The sequence below is a fragment of the Orycteropus afer genome, unplaced genomic scaffold, assembly GCF_000298275.1.
Source record: "Orycteropus afer afer isolate SDZICR_OR568_19922 unplaced genomic scaffold, OryAfe1.0 scaffold00029, whole genome shotgun sequence".
Taxonomy (NCBI): domain Eukaryota; kingdom Metazoa; phylum Chordata; class Mammalia; order Tubulidentata; family Orycteropodidae; genus Orycteropus; species Orycteropus afer.
Genome location: NW_006921616.1, coordinates 10,104,851 through 10,119,711, shown reverse-complemented (window position 1 = coordinate 10,119,711; position 14,861 = coordinate 10,104,851). Strand labels below are relative to the sequence as shown.

Below are 14,861 nucleotides of genomic sequence, written 5' to 3'. Positions count from 1 at the left end.
TAACAACAACAACATACTAAGCACTCAGGGAAGGATAGCTCTTCATAACACTTACCACCCTCAGAGTAGGGAGGGGGTTTGCGCTGGGAACCTGCCTTGGTGCTGGCCCACCTGAGGGCCTTGCACTCTCTGCACCTTACTGGCAGCCTAGAAACGACTCCTGCCTTCATCCCACAAGCTTGGCTTTCCTAACCACACAGGCCCGCTCATTTCCCTTTGAACACTAGGCCCTCAGTTCTGGAGAAAACTCCCTAGCGGGCCCCAGCTTCCCTTTCGCTTGGTCAGCTCCTCTGTAATATTTGTGGAGCCCAGATGATGAGTGTAAAGAGGTCCTCGGCCTAACACCTTCCAATCCCTGGCTGAATCCCTCCCTGGGAAGGGCCACGATGTGTGGGCCAGCCCACTAGTCCTCAGGCCTAGCAGTGTTCAGGTCCAGAGCCCCAGAGCACCCCAGGAGGACAGCCCTGGTGTAGAGGTCTATATAAGCCCTGAAAGGCATCTAGGCAGGGAATTCTGGGTTCTGGGCAACCAGAGTGTGGTTGAAAAGAAGGGTGTGGGTGCTAGGTAGGCAAGTCCCTTTGGCTTTGCAGTCTCTTCACCCCATGTGAAGAAGTTTAGGTGGAGGAGGGACAGAGGAGAGCCTTCTAAAGCATGGGGCCCAGGGCAGGTGGCCGCAGGTGTACAGGCCTAAAGGTCGTATTGGGTTTTGTCAGAAAGTAGAACAGTCACCATCCTTCTAGAAGGATGATGCTACTGATCCTCCCTCAGCAGGACAATTGCTTCGGGTGACAATTCTAGGACTGGAATCAGTTGCCTGAGCTGTAGCCTGTGTCGTGGACATCTTGTGACACAGGGTAGAACAATGAGCCAGGGCCAGTGAGTAACTAGAGGACAAAATAAAGATCTCTGGAAACATCCTATGTCCCTGGCCTCTTTAGCATTGGGTCCTGACTAAGTGAGCTAGCTCCAGACCTACAATAGGTCAGGTGTAAGTGCTTGTCTGTTAGAACCCAAAGCCTACCGGGTCCGTTGTCCTACAGAGGTGGCCAATGATGGGACTGATTGTGGGATTTGGAGTCAAGAAACTTAGGTTCCAGGTCCGACCCTGTCACTCACCCGCTGCATGACCTTAGGCAAGTCACTCTCCAACTCTGCTGCCCCATGCCGGGCCCATTCAGAGGATTACTGAACAGCTTTCATGAGCGGTGTTTGTGCAATGGTGTTCTCAGCTTCTAGGCTCTGGACACATGGTAGCTGTGGTGATTAACATCTGCAGGGAAAGCAGCCGCTGAGACTGAGGACCCCCGCTGAAAGGGGTCTCTGGGATAGAGAAGGCATGGACAGAGGGCGGGACAGTGCCGGCCCTTAACAGAAAGATCTGGACAGAGAGGGCAATTAAAAGACGTCTGAATGGGATTTGGACGTGGACACTGTGCAGCCTTGTTCCTGCTGCTAATGAACCGCTGTCTGGTAGGACCAGTCTATCAGCCACACAATGACTGTCTTGTCCAGACTTTCTGCTGCCCACAGGCAAATCCAAGGTTGGAGAGACCAGGAATGTTTTGACACAGTTCACACATGTAATGCCTCATTACATCACCCAAATAAAACTGCAGGGACAGCCAGTGTGATTCTCATCAGCACAGGCAGGAACAACTCCGGGAGGGGGCAGTCTGAGGGCTGAAGGAGCTGAGCATGAATGAGTGAGTGAATGAAAGGAGGAGTGAGAGCAGTGAGCTGCAGTTTAGGGCACATATAGGATATACTTTGTTCTCAGAGGTTCCATATAGAAAGGCTTCTGCTTTCTAGAAATCTTAACCGATTTTCAGGTTGTTAAGAGCTAATTATTTTCAGGCCAGCCAAGCAGAATCAGTTTTAATCTCTTGGCATTAACCACACATGTAGGATCTTAATTGCCAGTGCTGAATGCCCCATTATTGTAAGAGCCCCATATTCTGCCATTGTCATTCCCTGTGACTGATTCCTGACCCTCTACCAAAGGGTAAGCCCAACCTGGATCCCAGACTTCCTTCTCTAGATCTTTCTAAGCTGGCTTTCATCTTCTATGAAATTAGAGAGACAGTGATCAGTTGTCATTGTAGGTGATATAATACCGAGCATTCACCATTTGTTAGAGTCTAGTCAATCACGCTTGGGTGTAAACAAATACACCATTGGATTGATCCTCGGTAGATTTGATTTTGGTTTTGGTTTGTTTATGGATGGAACCAGACAAGGTTCCAAGGTACCACAAACAGTTTGTGCTCAACTGCTGACCCAAAGATTTGTGGTTTGAACCGATTCAGCGGTGCTGCAGGAGAAGGCCGAATGATCTGCTACCGTTATCACAGCCAGGACAGCCCTAGGGAGCACACGTGGAGTCGCCATGAGTCGGAATCAACCTGGTGACAACAAGGATACCAGAGAGCTAGACTGACTGACGGCTCCTTTTACCTTGGCTAGTTGATTCCGCATTCTATGTCCACAAGCCCATGGGGATCACTGACTTCAGCTGTTGCTACCTTCACAAATTGCTCCTCCCTGTCCTGGTTATGGAAGGAGCTCTGGTGGTGTAGTGCCTAAGGCATCTGACTGCTAACCAGAGGCTGGTGGTTCAAATCCACCAGCCACTTCTTGGAAGGAAGGTTGGGCAATCTACTTCTGTAGAGATACCATCTTGGAAACGCAAGGGGGGTTGCTATGAGTTGAACTGACTCAATGGCAGTGAGGTTTTTTTTTGTTGTTGTTGTTGCTGTTTTTTGGTTCTGGTTGTGGAAGGAGCTCTGGTGGCATATTGGTTACAGCATTCTGCTGCTGACCAAGTAGGTTGGCAATTCTAACTCACCAGCCACTCGGTGGTAGAAAGATGAAGCAGTCTGCTTCTGTGAAGATCTGCAGCCTTGGAAACTCTATGGGGCAGTTCTATTCTGTCCTCTAGGGGCTCTGTGAGTCGGAATTGACTGGGATGGCAGTAGGTTGGGTTTGGTTTTGGTTCTGGTTATGAGTGAATGGAGCTGCATTGGCCTGTAGACAGAGGGACCAAGCAACACCTGGTCCCTGTCCTTCAGGAGCTTACAGTCGAGGACAACCTTGCTGACTTGGTAGACTTGGGGAGGATGGGGGAGTGTAAGAGTGAATAAAGTACAATAATTTCACGAACATAACTGTAGAAAGCAAAAAGCAAGCAGGACCCATTACACCAAGAGTAAGTGGGCATTGGTAGTCGGGCTGGACAGGGCAGGAAGCTGGAGGGAGACCCTGGCCAGGCAGGCTCACCAGAGGCACTCTTTCTCACTGGTTCTGAGCAGCTGATGTTGAAAGGAAGAGCCAAGCATAAGTTTTCTTTCTCTGGGGCACTGGCTCTCAACTCTAACTGTGCCTCTGAATCCTTTGTAAATGTCGATGACCAAGCCCCAACCCCAGATGTTTGGGTATTGCCCTGGACAATAAACCAAACCATGGCTTGATTGCCTTGAGTCAATTCCAACTCAAAGGAACCCTATAGGACAGAGTAGAACTGCCCCATAAGTCTTCCAAGGCTGTCATGTTAATGGAAGCAGACTGCCACACCTTTCTCCCATGGAGCAGCTGGTGGGTTCCATATACCAGCCTTTCAGTTAGCCCTGAGTGCTTTAACCATTGCACCACCAGCGTTCCTTCTCCAGGCAATAGTACTGCTAAGAAGCTTCCCAAGTGATTCCAATATTTGCTGTGGTGTTGAGACCCTTGTCTGTCTGGTCTCAAAAAAACTCAAAAATAAAACCCATTGCCATCCAGTCTCCTTCCTGTAAGGTAGGTTGATGTTACTTCCCCTTCACAAATGAGAACACCAACTCAGAGAGGGAAAGCGACTGCCCAGTGTCACACAGCACTAAGTGGCAAGGCAAGATTGGACACCAAACGGACCTGGCTCCAGTGGCCATGGTTTTTTTTTTTTTTTTTTGCTAAACCATCCTGGCAACAGTGCTAGGTCCACACTCCTGACAAGAGGAGGGGAAATGAGAGCCTGGGATTAGTGACATTTAGGAGTTCCTGAGCGCTGCCGCACACAGTTCAATGCTTGACTGGCCCAAAGGTTGGCAGTTCGAACCCCCATAGAGGCACCTGGGGATCTTCTTCCAAAAGGTCCCTGCCTTGAAAACCCCGTGGAGCAGTTCTGCTGCACACACACGGGGTTGCCAGGGGTCAGAGCTGACTTGACTGAACCTAACAACAAGAAGAACATCTTGAGTGCCTACGGGATTCCTTCATAAAGGAAACAAGTTTCAGATGGGCAGAGCTGAGATCTGCAAAGTCTCATTGCCTGCAGGCCCGGGACATGCACACTCTTCAGCTGACATGAAAAACCTTCGCTTCTCAGTTGTGGAGCTCGATATGCACCGTCTGCCTTATTCTGGGCGTGTGGAGGGCCCTGCGCACATAAACAGGGAAGAACGGTATTGTGGTGGGACAGGGGACAGGGCCCTGGGTGGTGCAAAAGTCTGATGCTCAACTGCTAACCCAAAGGCTGGGGGTTCAAACCCACCCAATGACATTGGAAAACAAAGTCCTGGCACTCTGCTTCCAAATAAAGATCACAGCCAAGAAGACTCCATGCAACACGTGTCTACCCTGTAACACACAGGCATCTGGTTTGGGTTTGGGTTTCCCTTACAGGGTGGGTGTGGGAATGACCTTCAGAAAGCTGGTGTGGCTAAGTGACCTGTACTGAAGCCAGTGACTTGCTCTTCCCTCCCCACATCCCCTGTGGACATCGGTCCATCGCTCTTTCAAGGCAAGAGCAGGAGCAGTAAACTGGACAAAGCCAAGTGCAGAGGGAAAGGAGGAAAAGGTGGCGGATGGGGCCTTGGACAGTCTCCTCACTCTGCCACCAGAAACTGGAGGGCTGGTGTCTCAGACCCTGCTGGACAGCTGCTAATCTGAAGGGGGCTGGCAGATTAAGTCCACAGCATCACTTCTGCTATTATTATCTCAATAACTAAATTCAGATTCAGTTCTCATGGCAACTTCAATGTGACGTGTTTAAAGACAACTCGATTGAGAGATTTTTTCCCCCCGTGTTTATCTTTATTCAAAAGGAAGGAGGCCCTTCACACAGCAGACAAGCAGCAGGTGTAACTAAAGCACATAGCCCAGCAGGAGGCAGGGCGTGATTTCTCAATGAGTAACCCAGATTGACAATTCCCCTTAATGGGATTAGGGCTCATTGTAGAACTGTTTTCTCTTATTAATTTGGCTTGACACACATATACATTGCGAACTGGCTGGGGAGGGGACCTCATTTATTTTTGGAAAGAATCTTATGGTATTGTTTCAAACACATTGTATGCTATACAAAATTGTAATGTTGAATCCAGGCTTGTTTTTTCATGAAAATTTATTTTAGTATTGCTCTTGTGGCAAGCAATTTCTGTTGTTTTTGATACTTTATTTGGTGCATCTTTTTTTTTTCTCTTTATGATATAACATCTATTCACTCAGCAAACATTGTGTGTGTGTGTGTTTACGTGTCCAGCTTCTATGTGTCAGGCACTGTATAGTGAAAAGTCAGCCTTTTGCTTAGAGCATGCAGTCTAGCAGGTGAGACCGACGCACACATAGACAATATCCAGGGTGGTGAGATGATGTTAAGGAGCCTTGGTGGTGTGCTGGTAGAGCTCTTGGCTGCTAACTGAAAGGATGCTGGTTCAAACCCACCCAGCAGCTCTAAGACAGAAAAGGCCTGGTAATCTGCTACCGTAAAGATTAAAACAACAACAAAAAAACACAAACAACCCCCCCCCAAAAAAACTAACGCCATTGCAGTTGAGTTGATTCCGTGTCATAGACTATAACTGCCCCATAGAGTTTCCAAGGCTGTAATCTTTATGAAAGCACACCGCCATGCCTTGTCCCATGGAGCAGCTGATAGGCTCAAACCACTTTTTGGTTAGTAGTTGACTGGTTAGTAACTGCACCACCAGGGCTCCTTCTTGTAATGATTACAGCTTCCAAAATCAAACAAACAAAAACCCCACCAAACTCACTTCCACTGTCGATTCTGGCTCATAGCGACCCCCTTTGGGTTTCCGAGGAGATAAATCTTTACCAAAGTAGATTGTCCAGTCTTCCTTCCGCTGAGCGGCTGGTGGGTTTGAACTGCCAACCTTCTGGTTAACAATCAAATGCCTTAGGCACACCACCAGAGCTCCTGATTACGGCTTAGGAAACCCTATTGGGAAGTTCTACTCTGTCACATGGGTTGTTACGTGTTGGAATCGACTAGACACCCAATAAGAACAAGATGATGTTAAAGACGTGCATGAAAGGTCTTAGGGGAGCAAGGAGGAGAGTGATCCCATCCAGCCCTGAGTCAGGAGGAAGGTCAGGGAAGACTCTGGGAGAAGTAGCACTAGACTAAGTCTTACAGAAGAACAGGCATTATCCCATAGGAAAGGGAACCGGGGCAGCAGTCGCAGGGCCAGAGTGAAAGGAAGGTGCAGCCCAGGGAGGGTGTGGCAGGTGAGGCGAGGGGGACAGAGGCTATGTCGTGGGTGCAGATCAAGGAGTTTGGATTTTATGCTAAAAAGCCATGGTAAGTCTTTTTTTTTTTTTCAAACAGGGGGAGCAGGATCAGACTGGTGCTTTAGAAACTGCTTTTGGGGGTCCCAAGGGAGTGACTCCAAGCAGAAAAGTCACTTAGTGGCTGTCATAGCAACACAGGTGGGAATGCTGAAGGCCTTCACTTGCGGATGAGTTGAGAACTGTTTATGAAACAGTTGATTGTGACTCGTGGTGACCCGTGTGTCAGAGTGGGACTGTGCCTTGTGAGCTTTCCAGTGGCTGATGCCTCAGACGAAGACCCCAGGCCTTTCTCCTAAGCACGTCCGGGAGACCCAGAGCTCCAGCTTCCAGTTAGCAGCCTTATGAGCCAAGCCTTTGCACCACCTGGGAATTCTTTAGAAGTAGAAATATGGGTGGCTTGGTGATTTACTGGACACGACTCTGAGGTTGCCAGCCCAGGGAGTGGGATGGCTGGGAGTGCCTCTGACGAGGTCTCTAAGAGGAGCAGGTTTAGGGGATCGTGAGGGAACCATTTTGGATAAGTGCTTGCTAGGTGAGTGAAGGGTCCAGGTAGGGGTAGGTGCAGCAGTGAAGCTCAGGGAGAAGATGGAGCTGGAGGTGCAGATGTGGGAGTCAAACAGAGATGGCAGCTGAAACCAACAGTGAGATTCAGCCATGGGACAGAATGTGCGAGAAAGAGCCAAATGACAGTCCCAAATTTGGGGGCAGACAAAGGAAGGGGACCTCATGAAGATGACAGAGAAGAAGCCATTTGAGGAGAATGAGAACTAGGATGGTGATGTTGGAGAAGCTGATGGAAAGAGGCTTCAAGGAGGAAGCACTCAGTGGTGTTACATGAAGCTAAGAGGTCCAAAGAGAAAAGAAGGAACCCTTGGCTGTGTTTGGACAGATGACTGAGCATCTTTGGGAGGAAGGTTTCAGAAGAGCAGGGAACGAGGTTGTGGAGAGAAAGATAACTAGAAAAACACATGTACTCAGGAAGAGCTCTTTGTTTAGGAGCGCTGGTGGTGCAGTGATTAAAGCATTCATCTACTAACCAAAGGTCAGTAGTTTGAACCCAGCAGCTGCCCCACCACAGAAAGATGAAGCAGTCTGCTTCCGTAAAGATTTACAGCCTTGGAAACACAACGGGACAGTTCTACTCTGTCCTACAGGGTCACTCTGAGTCAGAATTGACTCTATGGCAGTAGGTTTGGTTTGGTCTTGGCTGTTTGTTCATTTTTCAGTTGGGAGAGGGGATTTGACCTCTTTCACAAAGATGGGGCCAGCCGAGATGGAGAGATGGAAGGCACAGGAGAATAATTCGTGGTCTGTGATCAACTGGAACGTGAGCATCATCATGGGTTACGTCAGGTATTTTGAGTGCTCTGGTTGGTGGTACAAACTCACCAGCTGCTTCATGGGAGTAAAGACCTGGAGATCTGCCCCCACAGGATTCCAGCCTAGGAAACCCTGTGGGGCAGCTCTAGTCTGACACATGGAGTTGCTATGAGCTGGAATTGATTCGACATCACAACAACAAAACACAGGCCACCTGCTCCCAAGAGGTCACAGCCTTGAAAACTCTGTGGCGTGCATGTCTCCTCTGCAACACATGGGGTCGCCAAGAGTCAGAACTGACTCAATGGCAACCGGGTTTTATTTAGTTTTAATTACCCATATTTTGAAAACTACGTGTACACGGACATTTAAATGATTTATATAGTTGGCTAATGCAGTACGTATACTTCAATATTATCACGAAGATGATTTCCTTCTGTTTTTATGTAAGGTGGCTGAGCGTCAGCACCAACGCACCACCATCTAACAACAGCACCAACAATGCACAGTCCAGATGACTGGAGTTCCACGACCACACTTACTTGATTACTTATCTGATGACTGTAATTAAAAACGATCATCAAAGAACATCACAAGGACAGGCACTGTTGTCAGTAACAATTAACAACACGTTTGGGCTAAGGAGCCTCTTTCTGTTTGTCTAGAGAGAGGGCCAGGCCCACATTGTTCCTTTTTAAAGAAGCCAAATTGGCTTTCCCCCGATCAGCAATAGAGTAAAACTCTTTTTTCATAGGAAACACCAGCCAAATAATTTCTTCAGAAAACGCAGTTCTAATTCCAGAATGTGACCCGGTTCCCCTCATTAGGCCTGACAGCTCCCGGGAAGATCTTTTCCTCAAATCTGCTCGAGCTGGGCCTCAGAAAGGGGATGGGCCCAGACCTGCCTCCTGCTGTTATGTAACCGCTGTGATGGTGACCCCGAGGAACTGTGAATGAGGGGCCCAGGGGGTCGTCCTCGTTAGCTGGAGGGCACGATGAATGTGTCCAATACCCTGTTGACTGTTCATACTGCTACTATGGCTGCTCTGACCCAGTGTGGGTTTGGTAAAATGGCACAGGACGAAGTATTCCGCCAACTCTTGGGAAGGGAAAAGCTGTTATCTGGAGCCCAATAAGGCCCCAGAGCCACTTGCTCTCCGCTCCATACTGTTTTCTTTGTTAGATAGTTGTGTTCAGTTCTCAATTCTGCCATCACAGAGGGAGATACAGAATTTAGAGACGGCGTAGGGAGAATGGGGATCACTGGATGCTGCAAATGGTTAATGTGCTTGGCTGCTGAGCAGACGGTTGCCAGTTGGAGTCCACCCAGAAGTGCCTTGGTGGAAAGGCCTGGCAATCTGAAAATGCAGCCATTGAAATCCCTGCAGAGCACTGGTCTACTCTGACACACACAGAGCCTCCATGAGTCGGAGCTGACTTCACAGCAACGGGTTAGGGACAACAGGGCATTCACAGAGCACGGAGGAGAAGGAGGCTCAAGCCTCCCTGGCCACAAGCAAGCTGGGTGACCTTGGGCAAGTCCTTTGGTTTACTCACGGCTTGTTGTTTGAGGATTAGGCACTGAGTGTACACTTAGGATGTGTGCTTTGCTGTAGCTAAAAAAAGTGGAGTTTAACTGGGTTTGAGGGTTTAGGACAATGGTCTTGTGGAGCATCTTAGTCGACTGGCACCATATAGTTCGTAAAGATGATGTTGTGCATTCCAGTTTGGTGAACAGCAACCGGGTTCTTAAAAGTTTGTGAGTGGCCATCTTAGATACAACTATTGGTCTCTATTCATGTGGAACAAGGAGAAAGAAGGAAGCCAAAGACTCAAAGAAGAAACTAGTCTATATGACTAACAGTCTACATGAGTCCAGGTCTCACCTACCTGGAGACCAAAAGAACTAGATGGTGCCCAACTACCACTACTGATCATTCCAACCAGGGACACCATCAATGGTTCTGGATAGAATGTTTGAAAAATGTAGAACAAAATGCACACTCCTAAATGAAGTCCAGACTTACTGGACCAGTAGAGACTAGAGGAACTCCCAAGACTTTTGCCCGGGGATACCTTTTGAACTTGGAACTCAAAACACTCCCAGAGGCCACCTTTCAGCCAAATGAGTTTGGCTCATAAAATAAATAATATTACCTGTGAGTACTGTGCTCCTCTAAATAGTCATCTAGATGAAACCAAACAGTAAACATTTACCCTAGACCAGAGATGAGAAGATAAGGGGAAGGGGGACAGGGAAGCTAGATTAATGGAAACAGAACAATCAGAGTGGAAATAATGAGAATGCTGACACATTGCACAAAATGTAACCACCATCACTGAATATGTCACATGAATATGTGTAGAAATTGTTAAATGAGAACCTAATCCACTTTATAAATCTAATCTGCTCAGCAAAAACACAATGAAATATTTTTTAAAAAAAGGAACAGAAAGAGTTTAATGAAAGTTGATACCACTCAGACCCTGGTGTTGAGGAGCGAAGGCTGGGTGGTCGTCCAGGCTTTCTGGTGATGGCACTACTCTAGGAAGAGAACTTAGGAATGCAGAGGGAGAGATAGCTGGCATGCTCCTTAGATGACCTCCACTGCTGAGCTCAGTGGGGAGACCCTGCCTGTGAAGACTCTGGATCTGTTGCTCCCTTGCTAACCATGAAGGCCCAGTGAGACCAGGCCTCCATTCGCTCTCCCCTGGGCTGCTGCAAGGATTCCCTGGGTGGGGCAAACACCTTATGCTCAATTACTGGCCAAAGGGCTACAGGCACCCAGACGTGCCTCAGAAGAAAGACCTGATCTACTTCTGGAAAATCATCCACTGAAAACCCCAAGGGACGGCGTTCAATTCTGACACATATAGGGCTTGCCGTTCATCTAACAATCACATACCACTGCCTCACTTCACACAGTGGGAACTGTGGCCCAGTGACAAAACCAGGGTGACAGCTTAGGCCTGCCAGCCCACAACCCCCAGGCCTTCCAGGACCTCCTATCCTGCAGCACCTAGGAGATGAAAACCTACAACTTCCATCCGCACTGTGGCTTTGTGATGGCATCCTCTGCATTATCTGAGAAACCACCAGCACCCAGTTCATCACATCAGCCTCACAGAGCCACTCCCGGAAGTCAGCCAGGTACAAAATTAGACCAAATGCCCCACACTTGTGGCCTGGGAAGGAACGCCCTCTCACAGTCCTCATGTCCCTCAACATCTCCTCTCAAGGGCCAGTATATCCAATTCCATCAGCTCTTCCTCAGTTACCATCATTGTTAAATGTCTCACCACCCTGGTTACTTCGGAGACATCTGGGACTGTGTCCAAGCTCACTGTCCTGGTGCTCCGTGAGCACGTCTCACTCAGCCAAAGCTCGCTTGCCAGCCTGTCCCCACTCGGGTCCTTCATAGGGCCATGGCCTCCTGCTTTTTGTTGGAAACTGCTCTAGGAGGGAAGACCCGAGCCTTCCCGGCTTGCTAGCACAGTGGTCACTTCAGAATAAAATACACAGTCTGGCCTTGATATAAAAAAAGCAGTTCCTGGTGGCACTGACAGGTAATGGTTAAGCTCTTGACTACTAGCCAAAAGGTTGGTGGTTTGAACCTACCTAGAGGCACCTTGGAAGGAAGGCCTAGTGACCTACTTGCCAACTGTCACAGCCTTGAAAACCCTATGCAGCAGTTCTTCTAGGCACACGTGGGGTCGCCACCAGTCGGAGTTGATTACAGGGTAAACACCACCAACAGCAACAATATTTTTTTAGTGAACGTTTTGAAAAAGGTCATCTCCAAACATTTCTGCCCTTCGCTTGGTCTTGGCTGCAACCCCCAGTCCACGAGGCTTGCTTTCTGCTTCCACGAGTGGGTGCATTTTCCTGTTGATGCACCGGCCGCCGTCTGGGCACACCAGGGGGCGCCGGGGAGCCTCTGAGCTCTTGTCACGCTGCAGCCTCAGGACCGGGCAGGGAAAGGAGCCGAGGATGGGAAGCGGAGGTTTTTACAGATGGAGCTGCGGCTCCTGCGGCTGACCTTCGCCTGGGACACGTATCTGTCTCCCAGGGCCTCGCTTCTAGCCCCAGGAGATTGTGCAGGCCCACTGCACCCAGAGCCTATTCTGCGGAAACGGGCGGTGGGTGGGTGTGGGGAGAACGGGGAGGAGGAGTGAGGATCTCCAGGACCCTGGTAACACGTGACAGCCACCAGAAAGGCAGGAGGTTCCCAAAGATGAGGCTTGATTGACGCTGAAGGCCCACGTTGTTGGGGATGGAGACACATCAGGACAAACAGCCGCGCTGTGCTGTGGCTCAGTGGATGGTTCTGTGTCGGATTACCCAACACGCAAGCTAAGCATGGCTTACTTGTGCTTCCTTCCTAATCTGTAGTGAACAAGTTCACATATTTTCCACCACATCAAAGACTCTGCTTCAAGATATGGCTGGCATCTGTCTCTCTCCCAACCCCACCGGACCCCTCTACAGAATCAAAGACTCTTGTCCAATATGCAATCCCTGACAGGGATGGAATTCCCAGCAAGCAAGGTAAGCACAGGCTTACTTGTGCTTATTCACTAATCTGTAGGGCACAGTTTCACATGTTGTTTTTCACCACTGATGTTGACTGTAGATTAGTAAGCACAAGTCAGCTTGTGCTTAACCTGCTTATTGGGTAATCCCCCCTGATTTCTATTAATTCCTGTTTTTAGGGATAGTGTGCAGTGGATTCTAATTTTCGTGTGCTTTACAAAAAGCAAACAATTGTGTTGTTAGTATTTTTAGTATTTCTCACACCATAGACAATTCTTGAAAACTTATGTAAAGAATCCATTTTTACAAAAATGTCACCACAATATAGAAAGATCCCAAGGAGCCCTGGTGGCACACTGGTTAAGCACTCGATTGCTAACTGCAAGGTTGACAGTTGAAACCCAGCAGTCGCTCCATAACGAAAAGAGCTGGCAATCTGCTGTGTAGAGATGACAGCCTAGGAAACGCCAAGGGGCAGCTCTACCCTGTCACACGGGGTCCCGATGAGCAGGAACCGCCCATGGCACAGCAACAGGGAGGCCCCCTCTGGAAGGAATCTCTGCCACAGCCACTAAGTGCAGAGTCTTCCCTGTGGAGCTCTCGTCCGTATGTGTGAAGTGCATCTACAGTGAGTCTCCAACCGCAGTCTCTGGCCAGTCGTGAGACAACCCAGAGGACAGAAGGACCCCGTGCTTGGACTGCTAGTGGAAGGACACAGTGACATTTCACTGAAAGGGTGAGACAATGAAGGCTGTCCCCAAAGTCTCAGAGGAGTTTTAAGCTACATGAAGCTTAGCCCTGCACTAAGACTGGGACATCTCAAATATTAAGAGTAGAAGGAGCAGAGGGCTTGGGGCCAGAAGGAACTGTGTTCAAATCCTGTGTAAGGTGGCTGGCAGGCCTAAGCTGTCATCCTGGTTCTGTCACTGGGCTGCGGTTCCACTTGTGTAAAGTGAGGCAGTGGCATGCACTTGTTAAATGAACTTAAAGGCTCTTTACAGGGTCCAGGTACAAGTCAGGTGCTGTCTCTCAAACGCACCACACATTTACAATAGCTTTAGAAAAAGGGGTACTTAGAACTTATAATTGTGAGCATTAGGAACGTGTGCAATGCACTAACATGTTCTCCACCTCCCCGCTGCTCCCCCAGCCCTCGCTGCCCAACGGGAGCAGCTGCCCATGCGGATACAGTCAGGCTCACTGCCCAGTGTCTGTCCCTCTCCAGCGAGGATCGGTATGTGCAGTGCTTATGGCTCTCTATCCTTGGACAGGAGCTTCTGTTGAAAACGCTCCTGTCCCAAAGCCTGTCTTGGCTCAGAATCAGGGGATTATTGTTCTGTGCAGAGCATCAAAGGCTTGCTGCTAAGCCTAAAGGTGTCACCAATAAGGATCTGGAGATGAGTGAGACTACTGACTCACCACTGGGAAAGAGAACAATCAAAAGCTCAGATTCTTCAGCTTCAGAGACTGTGAGCTCTTTATGCACACCAGTCTTCACCACCCTGGTTATTATGGTCAAGAAATAAGATTTTGTAGGCACTTTGTAGGTTCACTATGAGTTGGAACTGACTTGACGGAGCACAGCAACTGATAGCACAAATGATTAAGCACTTGGCTGCTAACCCAAAGGCTGGTGGTTCAGACCCACCCAGTGGCCTCACGGAAGCAAGACCTGGCACTCTGCTTCCATAAAGATTGCCCACAACTACTACACCATTGCCCCAAACAAGGCATTGGTGGTTGCCTTTGAAAAGAGGCAGAATGTCACAGAAGGTAAGACCTCAGGTCTGCCACTTCCTGGCTGCGTGCTTTAGCAGGGGTTACAGACTGAACTATGGTGTAAAGCTGACTATGCCTTGTGTTTATAATCCCATTTGGGAACAGGATTTTCTTTTTCATGCTAATGAGGCAGTATCAATGTAGGGTGTGTCTTAAGTCAGTGTCGTTTGTTGTTGTGGTGTTGTTATTTGCCATGAGTCTGCCCGACCCCTCCTTAGGTTTCCCAGGAGTATCACTATGGAAGTAGATTGCCACATCTTCCTTCCAAGGAGTGGCCAGCCTTCTGGTTAGCAGTCAAGTGCTTTAGGCACTACACCACGAGAGCTCCTAAGTCAGTGTCACTGGAGGTGTGAAATAGCAGAGGAGGCAAGCAGAACAGCCGAGACGGCCGCCACCAAGATCTCTAAGGACCCAGAAACTGAAGAAACGAGGACCTTCCCTGGAACCGAGAGAGAGAGCAAGCCTTCCCTCAGAGTTGCCGCCCAGACTTGGGCTTCTAACCTCCTACACTGTGAGCAAATGAATTTCCATTTGTTAAAGTCATCCACCGGCGGTATTTCTGTTAGCGCAGCACCGGAGAACTAAGCCAGCAGACTTCTGGTTTCTCTGTGCCTCCGTGTCCTGCTGTAAAATGGATCTTCCTTAGGGGGCTGTTGGGAGCAGT

General features: G+C 48.9%; 1 protein-coding gene across 1 annotated transcript in view; it reads right to left on the bottom strand.

The window, feature by feature from the left end:
• Positions 1 to 14,861, bottom strand: part of CPLX4 (complexin 4) — a 27,442-nt gene that overhangs the window by 4,771 nt on the left and 7,810 nt on the right. The window lies entirely within an intron of this gene.